The sequence below is a fragment of the Cervus canadensis genome, chromosome 6, assembly GCF_019320065.1.
Source record: "Cervus canadensis isolate Bull #8, Minnesota chromosome 6, ASM1932006v1, whole genome shotgun sequence".
NCBI lineage: Eukaryota > Metazoa > Chordata > Mammalia > Artiodactyla > Cervidae > Cervus > Cervus canadensis.
Window position 1 is genome coordinate 30318813 of NC_057391.1, and position 15524 is coordinate 30334336.

The following is a 15524-nucleotide window of genomic DNA, read 5'->3' on the forward strand; positions in this document are numbered from 1 at the left end:
TAGATTCTTTACCAACTGAGCTATGAGGAAAGCCCATTGTCTTTATAACCGTAAAGACTTTTATCCTGAGGGATATAATGCACATATGTTAGGCAAATTTATGAACTTTCCAAAACCTAAGTTTTCACATGTATAGTATGCAGATAATGCCTCACAGATAATTTTTTTTTTCAGGGGAGGGGAACAAAACTGAGAGATTGAGCTCAAGAACTAGTTATTCATTATTTTGTATTCTATATTGTATGGAGAGGTCAATATCAATTCTATGATTTTTGTCTGTTTTTAGATCTTATTAATCTCAGCTATAGTTTACAAGGTTTTTTAATTTTCTACACTGTAAATGGACACATTTCAGAACTTTTCATTGATTTGTTCAAGAATCTCTCATTTTAAAAATGCTACATCTGTTTTCCATACATTTCATCTAGGGAAGATTTCTTACCCTTACTTTTGCAAACTGATGTTTCCTAAAGCAAATGGCTAATTGAAATAAATGGTCTTGTTTTTAACCATTCCCTTCAGTATTGTTACCCACAAATGGTAGCAAATTAAAAACTGACTGATGAGGTTTCAAAGCAATTAATGGACTAGGAATACCACCAGGCTTTGACAGAAAAATTCTACATCAATAAATATATTTGGTAATGTAAGCAAGAAAACTAAAAGAAAATCACCCAAATGATACTTAGATATGATACGGAAAATTCAACGATGGTCAGCATCTAGCACTCGAGTTACAAGTGCGTGCTTAGCTGCATCAGTCTGGTCCAACACTTTAAGACCTCACCAGGCTCCTTTGTCCATGAGATTTCCTGGCAAGAATACTGGAGTGGGTTGCCATGCCCTCCTCCTAGGGATCTTCCTGACCCAGGGATTGAACACGTGCCTCGTGTCTCCTGCATTCTTTACTGCTGAGCCACTGAGCAAGCCAGTTACAAATAGCTGCTGTTTAAAGTTCAGTAGGTAAGATTGGGGGATTTAATCTTTCTTCTATTTCCCCATTGAGATTCAGGTAGCACATTGGGAGGCTCACAAACTACCCTTTAGGAAGTGAGAGTTTCCAAATTAATGAAGAGAGAGGATATTTAACACACACTCAGAGAAGCTGAGTCAACACTATCGAACAGTGTTGTGGTCAGAAGTGGTTTCTCAGCCCCTGATGCTGACATATGTTTGAAAGATAATGATAACATTTTAAATTAAGGGCACAATCACAAATGCTTTATTAATATTTATTGAATTATTTCAAGATGTACCTGCACTCTTTAATAACTTTTTATAATACATGCTATAAAATGTATGACAACACATTCTTAATAAATGATGCCATAATAAGCCCCTATAATGTTGCTATAACACAGCTGTTGTTAATTAAAGCAATGTATGCACCTTCTTCATCCATTAATTTAGGTTATTAGTATATAAAGCATGCTAACATGACCAATATAATTTGGATGAGCCTTTATTTTCAATATTTCCCTGGTGTTTCAGATGAAAAGAATCTACCTATAATGTAAAAGGCCAAGGTTCAATCCCTGGGTCAGGAAGAGCCTCTGAAGAAGGGAATGACTACTAACGCCAGTATTCTTGCCTGGAGAATTCCACAGACAGAAGAGCCTGGTGGGCCACAGTCCACGGGGTCACAAAGAGTCAGAAACAACTGAGCGACTAACACACTTTATATTCAATTATTTTTCTTTACTCTCATAGACTCCTATATCCATTATATCTTGAAAACAAAGCAAGCAAACAAACAAAAAAACCTTAAGTCACAAAGTGTTTGCAGGGTTCCTAAGTTAATAATGTACGCCCATGGTTGGTTTTCTGCTCTATGCTAGACCTGCTTCCTAAAAATATCACAGAGGGACATAGAAATTATTTCGTGCCTATGTTTTTGCTCTTATTCTGCTTTCCTAAAGTCCAAGGAGTGCTCAAGAACTACACACTAGTGTTTTCCTGACCTTGCAGAATATTACGCCATTTGAAGATATTAATTCATCTTCTTCCAAAAGATTATCCCTTTGATCAATCTAAAGTAGAAGTAGCAGTAATATGATGACAAGTAAAGTGCTTGTTTCTTTGTCCATACAATACCATCTATTTTGGAAATGTGTCACACAAAAACAATGAACTTTGCAGAAGGAAGAGCTGTATATTGTGTAAATTTCAGCTTTGATCTTACAAAACTGTTTCCTTTCTTCCTCATTTATTTCATCACCATTGCATTTCAAGTAATGCCGTAAGTGGCATAAGCATAACAAGACCCAATTATTTTAGCATGAAAAAAATAGAAAATTTACTAATAAACTCATTAAAACAAGAGTACATTGATTGGTATGTGTACGAGTCTGTTCAGGCTTCCCTAACAAAATGCCATAGACTGGGTGACTTAATCAACAAAAATATATTTTCTCATAGTTCTAGAGACTGGGAAGTCCAGTATCAACTTACTAGCAAATTCAGTTTCTGGTGGAAGTTCTCAGCATGGCTTTCAGATGGTGGCTTTTTCTTCACGCAGTAGAGAGAGTGAGTCCTCTAGGCATCTTTTCCTATAAGGACACTAATGTTATTTGATTAGAATTTTAATTAAGCTGTTCTTTCCTAGTCACTACTGCTACCTTTTAGCTGAACCAAGGAAAGAGTTTCTCTCTGTAATGCACCTGGATTGACATGTTTGTAATCAGTATACCCACGAAGGTGTCCACAGCTATAGAAGTTTGTGGAATGTTTGAAAGATGGCTTAATTCTCAGATTCATTAAAACAGAGACTATCAATATTCTACAATTTGCTTCCCTCTAAACAAAAATGAAATTGAGTTCTTGACTCAATCTCACATCATTCTCTAGTTGGAAGTCTTTATTAGTGTTTGGCCATTTTTATTTGAACATTTAGCTTAAAATGTCTACTAGGTGAATTAAATTCCAGGATGGGTTTGTGACAGCAAGTAGGAAATAGAAAACCTTAATAATCAAATCTGGACTTACTTCATACAGTTAAAACGACTGAATCTTTTATTCCCTTTGGTAAGTGCCTGAGGAGAGCAGAAATCTTGAAAAGGCTCTCCAGATGCCTTGGGCTAAGAACAACTAGGTGATTATGAGTTGCATATGTTTCACATTTGCTAATAAAAAGGTGAAAATCACCCTAGTTTGCATTATTCTCATTTAAGGAATTTAAAGCACCAATGAAGGATTAAAATTAATTAAGCCATGACTCAATAAAAAAGACAACAATTGAAAATATGCCCTTTGATAATATAGGTATAATTGCACATTATACAGCAAAAAGATATAGAAAATTCAGTACATACACAAAACAGTCACATGAAGAAATGTACATAATTAAAACGGCCAGGTCGAAAGAGAGGTAAAGGAATCCAGATGACCAACTTATTTGCCTTTCAAAGACAGTAAAAATAAGGATGACTTCATTATACCTCATCCTTTACTGTGTTTATGTTTTCTGTTATTTTCTTGTTCAAGTTCTATGAGTCTTCAGAGTCTTGTATCTTATAAAGCAGGCAATGCAAAGGCAGGGTAACATCTTCCTTCAAGTAGCACTTACAATTCAGAAAGACAAAGAAAGTTTTTGCATTGCATCTGACACTGTTTCTAGAACTATACTTTCTAAATTAAATTCTTAGAACCATGCTAAGAGATTATGATTTCAAAACAGCATGGCTGCAATTGCTTATTCTACCATCTTTATCAGTGCAAAAAAAGATGTGCCTTCATGCTATCATTCTCCCCAGCAAATATTTCAGATAAAATTACCTTCTCACACATTTGCTACATAACAGAAGTCTGGAGTGGGAAGTATATTTCAAATAGTGAGTTGGAGTATTGACATCCACGGTTAAAATTAACTCACTGCCATAGAAATCTAGGTGACATTTATTTAAACTCTTCTTAGGTATTATTTTGAGGTGGGCAGAATCACTTTCTATTTCTTACCCAATTGACATCTTGAAACTGTTGTATGTCCAAAACAATCTTCCTTTCTCTGCTTTATTTATAAATTCATAAAAGTTTCCATTTCCTACAAAATGAAGGTATATCTCATTAGCAACTTGTAATCTTGTTTCTCAAAATCTTTTAGATTCCTCTGCCTTGGAATGTCAACAACCTCTTTCCTTTCCTTATCGCTCAGTATGGTTCTACTTGTATTTTTCTAAACATGTGTTTTCATATCAACCTACTTTTCTTGTGCTGCCTGCCTGCCTGCAAAATTCGTTCTTCCCTCTGCCCGCTCATCCAAAGCACTTCTCTATGTGAATGCTCTTTGTCTTCCAGACCCAGATCAAATGTGTCCTCTTCTCTGACACATTGCTGATTCTCCTAATAAAAAGTAGCCATCCCTATCCTGGACTTTTACTACAGTGCAGTGTGAATTACACTAGCATTATCTGTGCACCTGTTTTCCTCCTTTGATAAACTACTTATTTGGGACTTCCCTGGTGGTTCAGTGGCTAAGATTTTGCACTCCCAATGCAGGGGTCCTGGGTTCCATCCCTGGTCTGGGAAGTAGGTCCCACATGCTGAAACTAAGAGTTCACATGCCACAACTAAGACCCAGTGCAGCCAAGTAAAGAAAAAATAGAATTTTAAAAACAAGCTACATATTCATATATGTAACCCCTTTAGGGTCTATAACTACCTGGCATGCAGTAGGCAGCTGAAAATCATTTAATTAAATTGGCTTTGAAGAGTTAGTTATTTCTTTTGGCATTTAACTTGATCTCGAAAACAATGGTTACTACACAGCGGAGACACAATAGCACTGTTCTGAGAAAGTATATCTAGACAACAGCCATTCAAATATTTAGTAAGTAATCACAAATTCGAACAATATTGTGCTGGAGTATCAAGACAGGGCAATTGAGCTTGGAGCTCTTGAAAATAAGCCCTGAAAACACTCAGGGTGATGACCACAATGAAAAGTCTCCATCTGTAGAGTAAGCAAGGCTGCTCTGCTCTGTCATCAATCAACCACCACAGATACTTGTTATTTAATGAAGCCAAATTTCTTCCCCGATGGCAACAACACTAGGTTACATTTGTGAAAAGAGAACTGATTTTGACTGACTCAGACCCCACCCTCGCCCCCCACGTTTGCTGTCTCAAACATGTAGTTGGATGAACTAATTGAATGGCTGGCCTCTCAATTGGTAGTCTCTAGACCCTTCACCTACCCACTCCAGTGTTCTTGCTGGAGAATCCCAGGGATGGCGGAGCCTGGTGGGCTGCCGTCTATGGGGTCGCACAGAGTCGGACACGACTGAAGCGACTTAGCAGCAGCAGCAGCAGACCCTTCACCTAAGCTACTTCATTAGTCAGTTACCATATTGGGAAGACATTCTAGCTCTTGCTCTGAATTGATGGAGCTGTAGCTATGTGATGGTGCAGCATAGTCTAGTAAAATAACATTGGTTGGGAAGGTAGGAACATGAATGTAGTCCTGGGTCAGCCCCAGATAAATTTGGGACCTCTGAGAGCCTGTTGCAATGAACTTTGTCTTCAGACACACTTCTTGGATTCTACTTCAGCTGCTGACTAACTCTCCTTCTGGTGATTTGCTTCTTTGAGCCTAATTGTCTTTGGGAAATCAATCAAGGTTTCATTGAGATGCTATCCAGGGAAAAGGTTGACATAGTACTCCGGATGATAGCACTAAGTGCCCATCTAAATAAACATTCAATAGGGGACTTCCTTGATGGTCCAGTGGTTAAGAATTCACCTTTCAACGTGGGGGATGTGAGTTTGATCTCTCGTCAGGGAACTGAGATCTTACATGCCACAGGACAACTAAGCCCATGAGCTGCAACTACTGAGCCCATACACTCTGAAGCACTCGGGCCACAACAAGAGAAGCCTGCGTACCACAACTAGAGAAGACCCTAACCACTGCCAGTAGAGAAAGCCCATGAGCTGCAACGAAGACCCAGGACAGCCAAAATAAAAATAAATAAATAAACAAATGTAAAATACATGTTTATTTCCACTCTTACCTAACCCTGTATTTTTGTTTCCTAGCCCATTCTGTGAGAATCAAATCCTGCCTCTCTCCATGTGGACAGGGTTGAGAAAGTGGGACTTACACTGGATAGCTGCACCTTCTTTAGAAGGCTTCCTTAAACACAATCAGGTGAAAGATTCAAGGTATTGAGAAAAACAGGACCAAGTGCTAACCATTTAGGCAGAGGAAGAAATTATTGGAACATAAAGTGCTCCTGGAGTGGGTCTCATCTCCTACTACAGATGACAGTAGGAGGTGTATGATGGAAGGAAGATTAGGAACTGTTCACACAAACAGTGAAGGATTTCTATGACCAGTTTCCTTACTTACCCACATCTCAAGAACACACTCTCATTAAGACTGTATTATGCTCAGTGAGCTAAGATAGTTCATATAACGCTGTAAGACAACAGAATTTTTCTCTCACCAAGAAAATCTGCTGAAAGGGTCATTGATCACCTCCGTCCAAAAATGGGAATAACTGCATAACAAACTTTGCCTCCAATGGCTGTTATCATAATTACTATACATTTTGCAAAAACATTAAAAAGCGGTTACAAATAAACTCTCCAGATTTATGTTTTAAAGGCCTCAATTCAGTGTGAGGCTTCCTAGTACTTTCAAATTTTCACATGTGGCAGACATTTGATAAATAACCCCATCACAGATAAGAAGCAATTGCTGCAGTAAATTCATTACTGAAAGTGCATCTGCAATTCTACTTTGCCAATTAATATCTATATTAAGCTTCCTTGATTAGAAATCAGTTAACTTTAAATGGCAAGGTAGCTTTGATTCACAAAATCTTTTTTCAAGGCTCACTGCATTTAAGGTTATTGATGGATTTCATTTTTGGAAAGATAGGATACAAACAGAAGCCTTGTAAAAGTCTTTAGTTCTAGCAAAGACATTGAGTATTCATTCAATTCTCTACTTTTTTTTTTCCACAAGATGTGCAATTTAGCTAACATATGCTGATTGTTCTCAGTAATTGAATACTGTGGAAGAATATCACTCCTTATCCAGCGTATCAAATCTCTTAATCACTAACTTGAGCTAGTTTCTACATTTAAATACTTCGTGAAAAATAAATCTTTGGATGGGGAATTTATACTAACAACCACTGGTTCCATCATCAACTGATGGCTTAATCACCAATAGAATAGCCATTTAAATTAGCCTCCTGTGGATGATTAGACAATGTAGCCAATGAACCAGTGTGAGGCACCTGTGTAAAATGGGCAGTAAAAGTCAGTAAAAACTCACTCCCAATTAATAAATGAATCAACAAACCAATGACAATCTCATCAGAATATTGGATGACTGATTTCTCTTTATTGTCAGTAGTTGGCTTCCCTTTGGGGCAGCTAGTCCTGTTTCTCACTGTGAAAAGTGACTGGGTATGGGAGGACAGAGCTTCCCACATAGCATAGTAGTTAAGAACCTGCCCGCCAATGCAGGAAATGCAAGAGATGCAAGTTTGGTCCCTGGGTCGGGAAGATTCCAGGGAGAAGGAAATGGCAACCCACTCCAATACTCCTGCCTGGAAAATTCCTTGGACAGGGAGCCTAGGGGGCTATACTATAGCCCTTGGGGTAGCAAAGAGTTGGACATGACTGAGCATGCAAGGGAGGACAATTAGGTTAGTTAATTTCCCCATATCCACATATTCCTTGCAAAAAAAAAAAAAAAAAATTCTGTCGAAGGAGCAATGAGTTCTCTCACTGTTTTTCAAACTAAAATCTATCACCCATCAGCAAGTTTTGAAATCCACCTAAGGTACTGTGGTCTGAAAGTGTCACCCCAGATTCACTGTTTAAAGCTCAGCTTCCAAAGATGATAGAAGGAGATGGGTGGAGCCCTCATAAATGAGATTGGTGCCTTTCAAAGGAAGCTCCAGGGAGCTCCCTTACTCTTTCCACCCTATGAAGACACAGCTAAGCAACACTGGCTATGAACTAGGAAGATGGATGTTACCTGACCCTGCTGATGCCTTGATCTTGAACTTTCCAGCTTCCAAAATTGCAAGAAATAAATTTGTTTCTATAAGCTAGTTCATCTGTGGTATTTTGTTACAGCAGCTCAAATGGAATAGGACAATAGGTTGGGACAAGCATGTACCAGGAATTCCTATGAGATACATTAAAAAGATACTTGAAAGTCACTGAGTTATTTACATATTGCATTAACTATTAGCATTAAATACTTTGTAGCCAGGTAAATTTACAACATGCCAGATTGCTGAGATAATTCAGAATCAATAGATCATCTACCCTCTACTATTTTAAAATAATCCACTTGTAATAGCTTCTAAAATGACCATTTACATTCTGAGACAGTCCGAGTTTAGTGATACAACCAGTCCTTCCCACTGGTACTAGCATCCAGCATGTTTTTCACTATAAAATGGATGATACTGTTTTCTATTTGCAAAAAACAAAACAAAGCAAAACAAAACAGATCACAAGAGCAAGTAATGGAGGATCCAAGTTTTGTGGGACCCAAATTTATAATTTTGGGGGCCCTCTATAAGGAAAAGAATATCAAGTAGTATTAATAATACACAATTAGGTATGAAAGGAAATGTTTGTATAGAATAAGAAAAGAAATTATAACGAATTCCTAGAGCATTTGAGTTTTAAGTGTTTTTGGACAGTTTACTAGATAGATATGAAAGTGAAAGTCCCTCAGTCGTGTCCAACTCCACAACCCCATGGACTATACAATCCACGGAATTCTCCAGGCCAGAATACTGGAATGGGTAGCCGTTCCCTTCTCCAGGGGATCTTCCCAACTGAGGGACTGACCCCAGGTCTCCTGCATTGCAGGTGGATTCTTTACCAGCGGATTCTGAGCCACAAGGGAAGCCCCTAGATAGATATGCTTACATGTAAATGCTTCCTCACTCTAAGCAGGCTTTCACTCTTCCTGGACCACTTTACAATTCCCAGCAATTCCCACTACTTACAGGGATGCTAAAGCCCAAAGCTCTGTGTACATATGGCATAAAAACTAAAGAAATGAATTTAAGGAAGCATACCTGTTACTCAAAGATCAGGAACTCATCGGTGGGACCGAAACATCACTTAGCGCTTACAGTAGGGTTTTGAATATTGATATACTGGGATGGCGCTTAGCTCTTCCATTTACTAACCTGTGACTGTGAGCAATTTATGTAATCTCACCACACCTCAATTTTCCCATTTGCAAAACAGAGACATCTTAACAGGCTGTACATGGGACTATACATGTAACACTTTTAGAATAGTGCTAGGCACACAGTACGTGCTGAGAGAATGTTTACCATTATTTTATAAAAACCCATAGTCAGACTCAGAGAAGATGATTCGGATTCTAAGCCTCACTCCTAAACTTTCTCTTTTTTCCTATACGATAATGTCTGTACATAGTCGCTTCAGTCATGTCTGACTCTGTGACGCTATGGACTGTAGCCCTTCTGACTCCTCTCTTCACGGGATTCTCCAGGCAAGAATGCTGGAGTGGGTTGCTGTGCCCTCCTCCAGGAGATCTTCCCCATCCAGGGATTGAACCCACCTCTCCTGTGTCCCCGGTATTGCAGGCGATTATTTACCCACTGAGCCACCTGGAAGCCCAAGATAATGTCTACTCCCTAGGAAAAATTTATATTCTGAATGTGTGCATGAAACATTTAGAGCTCCTCAAAAGAAAGAGATCAATCTATCTATCTATTATAGGATGTAGTGGGTAAGTACAGGTAAAATTATAGCAATATTGACAACCACTAACTAGAGTATATTAATAAGATGAACAACTCATATACTGTAACTAAATGATCAGTTGCATAATTTCCATATAAAAACTGCATTTATTGAGAGGAAAGTAGAATGGCAGAGGAAAGCTGAATAGAGAATAGCCTCTACTAAGTAGTCCTTAAAATAAGTTTTTAAAAACTTCAGTTTACATGCAAGCAAATAAATAGTAGCATTGCTTATAATTACCATACTGATTACCTAACAACGAGTGGTTTTTAAAGTACCTGATCAAGTTTCCTAAATGGGATAAATGCCTTTCCTTCTAAATATACTTTTAATGATAACTTTGCTTATAAAATATTTTAGCATAGATAAAGCAAAGGTAAATCTCTCTCTTAAGTCATTTCAAGACCATAAGATATTGCAAATATAATAGAAGAATTAATGATATTTGCTGCATTTAAAGAAAGATAAAATATACAAACATTTAACGTAAGTCCAACTACTGCACTGGCACCTTTGTTCAATCTCTGCTTGGAGACAGGGTTATGTAGTGTCTTCACATATGTTTACATTTTGGTATCAACCTAGGGTTTCTAGCAGTCTGTGGAAATGAGAGATAATGGTGGGAAGGGGAGAGAGATATTTTCTATTCTAGCTGGGAAGAAAAAAGTTTACTTCCATTTATTCTAGTTCTTTAATCTTGTGTTTTTCTTCCATCATTAACGAACAACAACTTTCTAATCCCTCTTTTGAACTAAAAAAGCATCTAAATTAAAATTCTGTAGAAGTATTATCTTTCACATTTCACTTACAGGGAAAATACATATATATACATAGAAATTGAAAACCACCTTTTTCTTGACTACCAGAAACACTGAAATCGAGTTAATTCTTTGAAGTATTTCTCTAACATATCTTTTTTTTTTAATTTTTTTTTTTAATTTTTATTTTTTTTATTAGCTGGAGGCTAATTACTTCACAACATTTCAGTATTTCTCTAACATATCTTGTCCTAAACTAACAACAATTAAATTTTCTACAAGGTAAATATAATCAACTAAATTCAAATATACTCCACTAGAGACTCGGGCTTCCTTGGTGGCTCAGATGGTGAAGAATTTGCCCCCAATACAGGAGACCTGGGTTTGAGGGTCGGGAAGATCCCCTGGAGAAGGGAATGGCTACTCACTCCAGTATTCTTGCCTGGAATATTCCATGGACAGAGAAGCCTTGTGGGCTACAGTCTTTGGGGTTGCAAACAGCCAGACACAACTGAGCAAATAACACTTTCACTTCTTTTTTTTCAGAGGCTCTTACCTATACAAAGAAACATAGAGAACGTGGGACCTTATCTTTGCAAACTGTAATAAATTCCTCTTGGAAAAAAAAAATAAAAAAATAAATTCCTCAAGGGTCTAGAAAGCCTCATAGGCACCATCTGCGCTAATGAAGGCCAAACTCAATAGGAAGAGATTCTAGAAAACTCTCCTGCCACAATTCTGTTCCCCTAACTGGATCTCATTCTAAAATTTCCATTTACAAGGGAGAAAGCCTATGGTCTAATTGCAATTTCTGCAGTTGCAAATGATGCTTGAAATTAGTATTCTTATCAGACAGTGTCTGAGCTAGAAGGTATTCTTATCACAAGAGATGAGAAACACAGACCCAGCAAACGCTGGACACATTCGTGGTGGAGTGGAGTCTACAGCTGGGACTACTGACTTTGGACCTAAAGTACTTCACATCACTTGACCTGACTTTCCACATGTTAGCCTCAAGTTTATTCATGTGAAAAGGCCTTCCAATGAAATTCCTTTTTTTTTTTTTCCTGATTAACTGAACACAGTGCTTATATTTAGAGCTTTAAGTTTAAAAGTTGTTGGCATGAGCGCTCAGTCGTGTCCCACTTTTGCGATCCCATGGACTGCAGCCCGCCAGGCTGCTCTGTCCATGGAATTTTCCAGGCAAGAATACAGGAGTGGGTTGCCATGCCCTCCTCCAGGGAATCTTCCCAACCCAGGGATCAAACTTGAGTCTCCTGCATCTCCTGCATTGCAGGTGGACTGTTTTTTTTTTTTTTTTAAACCACTGAGCCATTAGGAGCCCTTAAAAGTAAAAGAACAGAAGTCAAAGTACTCTCTTTCTATCTTAGCATTTTGGTGAAATATATGATCTGTTGGTATGAAACAGTTCAATGGCAAAATTCCCTTTTGCTGCCTCTGGATAGGGGAGACTAACTTGTAGTCACACAGAAAATAAACAGCATCTTTAGAGTGGTACTGAGGCTAGAATTTACATTCTTCTCAGCCAACTGCACAGGAATCTAGGCAACCTGTCAACATCTAAACTGTAAGTTTCCCATACATAGGACCTGTGCCTCATCTAATCCTATGCCTTGAGCCTCATAAAACTGATACAGCAGATGGAGATTTGTGTGAACCGGTGGCAAGAGGAATAGTTGAAAGAGTTGGTATCTATCTAAAACTTTATTTTTATTATTATTTTTCATGGTAGAAGTCCACCATTTACCTATGTCTAGCCACATCTCTGTGAAGGCAGAAAATCACTATTCTGGAGACCTTTTAGTTTTATAAAAATTATGTGGTAATATAGTCAAATAAATATGAAGCAGTAGATAACTATTACTCTGAGAGGAAAGGTAAGGAATATTCTGTGATCCAAAGGGCACTTAAGAAGGAAAGAGTTAAGCGCATTTGTTTAGGACCCCAGGAAACTTGTGGGAGGGACATTTATCTGGTCTATTCTTTTTCATGGATCAAATTCTAGTATGAATTGAAATTTTCCCAGATATATTCAAATTTTAAAAATGGTCACAAGAATATAATTTGAGAGACAAGAAAGCAATGAGCAGTGGAGTGAAAGTATTTAGGAAGATCCCTCCTTCCTCCAAATTAAGACAGAACACATTTTAGAACTAAAATGAATCCAATGTTCATGATTATTCAATTTACCTTTATCATTACTCTTGATATTTTAGGAAGTTTAAAAGATGATTTGAGCCAGATGTGGATGAGGGGGTCATAACCAGCATTAAAAGCAACTGAAGAAGCTCACAGTGTGAAAAGATACTCTTATTGTGACTTGAAGAAAATCTAGGGAAATTTCACTTAACTAGATTTAAATTGGGACAATTTACCAAGCCTATATATTAAATGGTATATTTGCCCAATTTCTTTTATGACTGAATTCTGCATAATGCACAAAAAACATGGGGTTCAAATAAAATTAATAATAAACTCAAATAGTCTTGAGATTTGATAAAATTATGTTGTGTTCGACTCTGCGGCCCCATGAACTATAACCTGCCAGGCTCCTCTGTCCACGGAATTCTCCAGGTAAGAATATTGGAGTGGGTCTTGTGTTTGATTCTCCAGGGGATCTTCCCAACCCAGGGATCAAACATGGGTCTCCTGCATTGCAGGCAGATTCTTTACCCTCTGAGCCACCAGAGGGGTGGGAAAATTATGATGGGTGGTTTTATTTTCAGATTAATCAGGTGCCCTCAAATGATATGATTTAAAAAAGGATTTATTTTTATTGTTGCTTATATTGAAACAATATTTATAAAACAACTTAATTGTTGCTTATATTGAAACAGTATTTATAAAAAGAGATATAATTTTCCTCAATTTGTCATTGACTCCTCTTTTCTAAAGCTAACTGGATCTTTTTTAGATCCTTCCTTCTACCTTCCTAAGAGAAAGAAGTCTTGGTTTATTCATTTCAGTAACATTTATTCCTTTCTTTCCCCTCATCTTAGCTCATTAGTCTTTGAGTTTTTCATCAAGTGACTTCAGTCGTGCCTGACTCTTTATGACCCCATGGACTGCAGCCCACCAGGCTTCCCTGTCCATCACCAACTCCCAGAGCTTACTCAAACTCATGTCCATCGAGTCAGTGATTCCATCCAACCATCTCATCCTCTGTTGTCCCCTTCTCCTCCTGCCTTCAATCTTTCCCAGCATCAGGGTCTTTTCCTGTGAATCAGTTCTTCGCATCAGGTGGTTAAACTATTGGAGTTTTAGCTTCAACATCAATCCCTCCAATGAACACCCAGGACTGATCTCCTTCAGGAGGGACTGGTTGGATCTGCTTGCAGTCCAAGGGACTCTCAAGAGTCTTCTCCTATGCCACAGTTCAAAAGCATCAATTCTTCGGCACTCAGCTTTCTTTATAGTCCAGCTCTCACATCCATACATGGCTACAGGAAGAACCAGAGCTTTGACTAGATGAACCTTTGTCAGCAAACTAATGTCTTTGCTTTTTAATATGCTGTCTAGGTTGGCCATAGCTTTTCTCCCAAGGAGCAAGCGTCTTTTAATTTCATGGCTGCAGTCACCATCTGCAGTGATTTTGGAGCCCCAAAAATAAAGTCTTTCACTGTTTCCATTGTTTCCCTATTTATTTGCCATGAAGTGATGGGACCAGATGCCATGATCTTAGTTTTCTAAATGTTGAGTTTTAAGCCAACTTTTTCACTCTCCTCTTTCACTTTCATCAAGAGGCTCTTTAGTTTCATCTTCTCTATCTGAGGTTATTGATATTTTTCCCAGAGATCTTGATTCCAGCGTATGCTTCATCCAGTCTGGCATTTTGCATGAAGTACTCATCAAGTTAAATGTCATTTAAATTAAGAGAGGTATCAACTTCTTTTTCTCGAGTTGTAATAAACTGCTTTCAGTTTAGGGATAGAGGAAGGTATTAATATTACTCTATGACTGTTTTTGTTCTTCTCTTAGAATATGAAGTATTTGACATTCATGACTATTGCAAGATTTGAATTAAATATAGCATCTTAATATAATAACATTTAAATGCTACTTAGATTTTAATTACCTTAGAGAATGAATATGGTAAGAAAAACTTTTAGAAGTATAAGACCTGAAAATTTCTTTTCAAGGGGTTTTTTGTTCCTTTCTAAATTTTTGATTTGTTGAGCAAATACTTTTTCCACTTTATATAGAATTATATAAGCAATTATTAAATCACATAAAATTCAAAACAAATTACAAAGGGATGAATATTCTACAAAATAAGTAGTAGTAGTGTTAGTCGCTCAGTCGTGTCCAACTCTTTGCGACCCTATGGACTATATAGTACACTAGGCTCTGCTGTCCATGGGATTCTCCATGTAAGAATACTGGAGTGGGTTGCCATTCCCTTCTCAGGGAATCTTCCTGACCCAGGGATCGAACCTAGGTCTCTCACATTGCAGGAAGCTTCTTTACCATCTTAGCCACCAGGGAAGCCCATTCAAAATAAAACTAATTGTAAATAGTTGTGCTTGTCAGGGGGAAAAAAAAAAAAAAAAACCAAGGAGAAATTCTATCCTAAACAGAAACGGAATCAACAATTTTTATGACTTTGTTTATGAAATATGAATGGAAGATCATTTTTTTATAGGGACAAGAAACAAATCACCTATCTAGCTCAACAAAATCAGTGAATGATCAAGTTATATAGCAACTGAAATTAATATGTATTTAATAACATTCTGCTTCCTGCACTTGGAAATTGTGCCAATCTCACACACTTAATAAATATTGATGATTTGCTGAAAGAAAACTCAACAAGTACTTAAGTTTCATTTCATTATGTTTACTAATCTTGTGTGAATTTGGCTTTCCTTATTATCAGGGTTTGTGATAATGCAGTATCAGAATCAAATCTGGATCTGCCTACCCCAATCTCATTTAAACTCATAATCTCCCCTCACATCTGTGGGGTGTCTAGATGATCATATAGACACT